Raw genomic sequence first — 5,475 nt, forward strand, 5'->3', positions numbered from 1 at the left:
ACTTAACAGGTACTTTCATGTATTGCTGGAAGGACTGTAAATTAGCCCAACATTTATAGAGTGTAACTTGATGTACAAATACATTGACTCTATGATGCAGCAATTCCAGTTTGATGAATTTCTCCTATAGCAATCCTCACACGTATGTACAAGGATGCAGTATCAATGCAGTATTACCTGTAAGAGCAAATATTTTAAAGTAATTTGATATGTACATTAATCAAACTTATGAAGCCATTAAAAATGAAAATGTAGCTTTCAATGTATTTGTACAAAATGAGTTACAAGTTTAAGGGGGATAGAAAGTGTCCCTATCAAGGGTCATCACTAGCCCACATGTTGCTTTTGTACAAGTTAGAAAAAGATGTTCCCTTCTCCTGCATGGATGAAGTCTTTGCCTGGGTCCATAGTTTGTAAGTGGAGCAGGAGAGGACTTTAGCTCCACACGCCCCTCAACCACACACTCTTATGGAGGAGAGCCTTAACGTGGGTGCCCTGGCTCCAGAGCATAAACTTGCATTACTTTTAATATGGCATTTAGGAAAAAAGAATGCTGTGGGACTTCCCTGGTGGTCCAGTGGTTAAGACTCTGTTCTCCTAATGCAGGGGGCATGGGTTCGATCCCTGGTCAGGGAACTAAGATCCCGCAAGCCACACGGTGCAGCCAAAAAAAGAAAAAAGAACATTGCACCTTCATTTCTATTATTTTGGTACATAGACATACTATCAAACAGTTATCTGAGCAGAAATAATGAATTGAAGATATCTTAATGTAACCCATAAGGAAAATAATAATTGGTGGATCATTAAGATTTAATCATCTAGTGGAAAGAGTAGAATTTTATTTACCAGACGATCTTAATTTCTTTTCTGAATTGAATTAGTTAATTAGTTAATTTAGTTCTTAACACCACTTGTTACTTTTGAATAGTATCATTAAAGTTTAAATTAGTAAAGTTTAAACAATGAATTGGAAGATGGACCACAGTGTCTCAGATTTGTATCAAACAAATGTTACAGTCTATATTTCTATGATGCCTCTCTCTATAAATAGGTAGATAGATATTTCATATCAATAAATATAAATGGTATAAGCTTTACTTATATGTGTGTGTGTATATGTATATATATATATAGAGAGAGAGTCAATTATCTATAAGTTTGGCCCATATCATACTCAGATATGGTTTGTTTTAAAGCTGTTAAACAAATGTACAACAACATTTCAGTAACTTAACACATAATAACCCAATGCAGATGTTGCTGGTTGGTTGGTGGCTTTCGTCTTGAATGATCTGGATACACAGGCTCTTTCCATCTGTGCTCTGCCATGACCTTGGAGTTTGGAGTCCTTGGCATACAACTGACAGAAAAGAAAAGAAAGAGTGGAGAATCCTGCCTCTTAAAAGCCTCAGACAGGAAGTGACAACTATCACTTCTACTCTCATCACATTGGTGAGATCTAGTCTTATGGCCGCACTTAAATACAAAGGCTGCTGGAAATGCCTGAAGCTCCACAGCTGTCAACCAAGAACAATGCTATACCATGAAATGGGGAGCATGAATTTTTGGTGAATAGCTAAATATCTCTGCCATAGAGTTGAATCTGACTGAATAATAACTTTGAATTTAGATGTTTGGCATTTTGTGAACCCAGGATCAGCCTATACATGGGATGGAAGATTTAAGCGGAATACAGTACCTGATGATTCTTGAAAGACTTGCCTACATGTTTAGTCCCCTTCTCTGTGATTCTTCAACACACTTCTACCTGAAGTTTATTCCCAAACTTGGACAATCTCAGTCAAAAATATACTGAGCTCGTCTGAAAATTCAACCTGTATTTATCAGTCTTTATATTCATGGACCTTCATGGTGGCTGACACTGTTGACTGCTTCCTCTTTCATAGCCCTCTCTTCTTTGCCCATTCTTACTTCTTTTCTCACCTCTTCTGGACATTTCATCTCAGATCTCTTCCCAGGTTTCTTCTCCTAATGCTCCTTAAATGTTAGTGTTCCTGGTAGGTTAATTCTGACTCAACACCCTTCCTCTTCCAAACCTTCTTTGAATGATCTTATCCTTCCTAAGATTAGAACCATCACCTGTATGCAGTTCGTGTTCAGATTTGTATCTCTAGATGTTATCTCTAACCTGAGCTTCAGACCATGCTTCCATGCTGAACATTTTTCCTGGACATCACAAGAAAATTTTCATTAAGTCTAAACATACCTCTTTCTAAACTTTCTCTTCCTCTAGTATTTTTTGTCTTAACAGTGAGACTCTATTTATCCAGTTATATAAGCTAAAAAATTCATGCTTGACCCTATTTATTTTAACCCCATTAAATTAATCATAAGCATGGCTGTCTTATCTTACCCCTTGAATATACTTCAAATCCATTCATTTTTATTCATTTCTTATTATTATTGCCTTAATTTGGAACTTCAAAATTCTCTGGATTACTGAAATCATCTCATTTTGGGTCCCCGACTGCAGTCCTCCTCTCTTTAGATTGCACACATTTGCTAATACTGATTCCACCCCCGACCTAGTGGCTCAGAACATCCTGAATTGGGTTGGGATTTTCAACTTGAGATTTTACAGAAGATCTTAGGTAATTTTGATCACCAGCCAAGTTTGGAAATCACTGTCCTAGAATGAGTCCTGTGAGCAAGCCGTAAGTAGCAGGTTATATAGCAACCAAGCCCTGTGTATATTTTCAGGCCTTTATAGATTATCTCTTGGTTTTCCAAGCCCTGAAAACAACAAAGGAGTGACACTGAGGCTCTGATGTGATATATCTAGTTCCTTCAACTGCTTCAAGTTCAATTCAATTCAATTGGCATCACTACAGAGTGACTGAATTGGAGGAACACTTGGGCCATACTGTGAATTTTATACACCCCCATGTTCAGTGCATTAGTCAAGTCACGGAAGTTTTTCATCAGGCCATGTCAGGCAAATATTAAGGAATGAATCAATACACTGGCAAACTGGGATCCAACGGGGGGCTACTGTATAACCTTGATGCTGAGCTATGAATGCCATCACTCAGTAGAAAGAGAATACAGTAGGGAATGGATGAGTATGTGTCAGTGTTTCTTAGATTGGCTACTTTATGATAAAGGGAATTTGTTGGGAGGATATTGGGGAGCTCATCAAGTTGGCTGGAGATAGAAGAAAGGGCTGGTCAATGAGCAGAAACCAAGGAAGCTTGGAGGTCTTAGAAGCAGAAAACAGAGCAGTCATGTCAGTAGCAGAAACAGGCTGGTCAAAACACTGCCACCATGACAGCTAGATGGAAGACCCCCAAGAGCTCATGCTGGCCCTGGCTACCTTGTTTAACATCTAAAGATCTACTTGGTCAAACTAAGGTCGTTGCCAGCCCCCTTGATGGCGCCAGTGCCAGGGACAGAGTGGATTCAATGGGAGGCAGAAATAGGACTAGCCCAATAAAGAGGAGCTCATTTTCCAAAAGGAAGACAGGGTCCTGTTACCAAGAGAGAATAAATGCTAAGCAGCCAATGAATGACAAATATCCATTGCCGTGCACCTAAGGAAATAAAGGGGAGAAAGAAAAAAGATGGGGAAACAAGACTGAGGAAGTAGGGAAAATGTTAGGTTCACACATCACACAAACAGCCACATGGGAATTTTATTTTGTTTCCCTTTGTTTTTATTACTTTTTAAATTAATCAAAAGAAAATCCCTTATGGACTTGATAACAATACATCTGGTCCTAATAATCCAAGAAATCTCTATTTATAGACATTGAATGTGTTGCTGAAATTAAACATAATGCATGAACAAAAATTGCAAGATAGGTTTAGGTTTTGACTTTTCAATAAAGTATACCACAAAGGGAATAAAGAAATTCTTTTCTCAAATTAATGGTGAATTCTTTTGTCATGAGAATAGGAGCTTATATTCATTTCACTGAAAGCACATAAATTGTTCTAGACAAGAAAAACAAAAGTTGCCCAAGGCAGTATTTTCATTATAGAAAAAGGCACATGTCCATGAATATCTAGTTTAATATTAACAAAAGTCATTCAATTAGCTATGCATGTGCCATTGTTATGAATATGTATTCGCGTCTCAGCTAAGTAACACTGATATATTTTATTCACCAGTTCAGAGATTCAGATGTTATAAACATTACCCTTCTTGCCCTGGTGTGACATAAGGGATTTGAGTCCAAAAAAGACCTGACACTTCCCACCACTGGATATGCAAATTCCTTTAGAACTTTCAACTTTCTGTTATGGAAATTGCCTTTGCTGTTTGCTGATTTTATTTCTTCTCTAAAATCATTAAAAGAAAAACAATCCTGATGAGTTAACATTGGTTCTTTAATAATAGCAATTTTTAAAGATCTAAAAAATGGTTTCCTTTTTCTTGTCTCTTGCAATAGCTCTAGGAGGCCCAAAGAAAGAGAAAAGCATGTAAAATGCAGGTGAATGAGACTGTTTAGAGCAGGGATAACAAATTCCCTCGTCTATGACAGACTTTGCTAATCATTTCGGGTCCTCTTTCCTGCTAAGCCCAGATGTGGTTTCTGTATCCAAAACTCAATTCTTAAGTATGTACTTTTGATCTATAGGACTCGGCATGTAAGATGAAACATACTTGCTATACATAATTTAGATCAATGCAGTTCATTCAGGAAAAAACCAAGTCTTTTCATGCTACTCTTTTTAGAAGATTTATACAGCAACAATGACTCAACAGCCTCAATTTCCATCATTTGGAAAATCTTATACTGTCCAACCATTAGTGACTTAGAATCTCTTATTTTCCCTTCTCTCAATTTTGACTTCTCCCACCACCACTGAGAATGGATTGTCTAAACCCTTACATCCTTTCTCTTCTGGGCTTTTATCGTCTTTTTATCTTTTCCCCTGACCAGGCATTTCTTATTTCAGCAACCTCTGTACTAGAAATGAAACACGCACACACACATTAATTTTATATGCTTCCGAAAAATTCTGGTTCAGAGAATGAAGTGTTTTCTTAAATATATATACGTATTACCTGTAGATTTCCATTGTTTAAGCTTTACCTACTCTCTACCCTCTTAAATAAATTCTATTCATTATTGACAATTAAATTATTAAGTTCTTGAAATATGCAAAGTTTCATTTGAAAAACACACCAGAAATAATCTAGCAAAGGTATTTTCATGTTTCATATACCATCCTCCTTGGTTTTTCAATAAGAAATCCTATCAAACAAAATCCGTCTTTAGGAGGGCGGAAATCTCTTCTAGTTAGGCTCAAACACTGCCTTCCTTCTTTACCTAGGCAATGCCTACATCTTTATTCTTGTTTCAGATAGAGTTCAAGGGTCACTTCCTCAAAGAAGCTTTCCGTCCTTGACCTCCTAGTTTAGTTTCAAGTCCCTTACTAATTACTAGTGACTAGTGCATAAGATGATGTTCTTTTCTTTTATTTACCTGTGCTATGCATTCATTG

The 5,475-nt window shown here is 37.1% G+C and overlaps 1 non-coding gene across 1 annotated transcript; it reads left to right on the forward strand.

The window, feature by feature from the left end:
- The first annotated feature begins 563 nt into the window (after positions 1-563).
- TRNAR-CCU (transfer RNA arginine (anticodon CCU)) lies at positions 564-636 on the forward strand. Its single transcript has one exon. It is a non-coding gene; the product is annotated as a tRNA-Arg (tRNA).
- The last annotated feature ends 4,839 nt before the right edge of the window (positions 637-5,475 follow it).

This window comes from Eubalaena glacialis, chromosome 3 (genome assembly GCF_028564815.1).
Source record: "Eubalaena glacialis isolate mEubGla1 chromosome 3, mEubGla1.1.hap2.+ XY, whole genome shotgun sequence".
NCBI classification, from domain to species: domain Eukaryota; kingdom Metazoa; phylum Chordata; class Mammalia; order Artiodactyla; family Balaenidae; genus Eubalaena; species Eubalaena glacialis.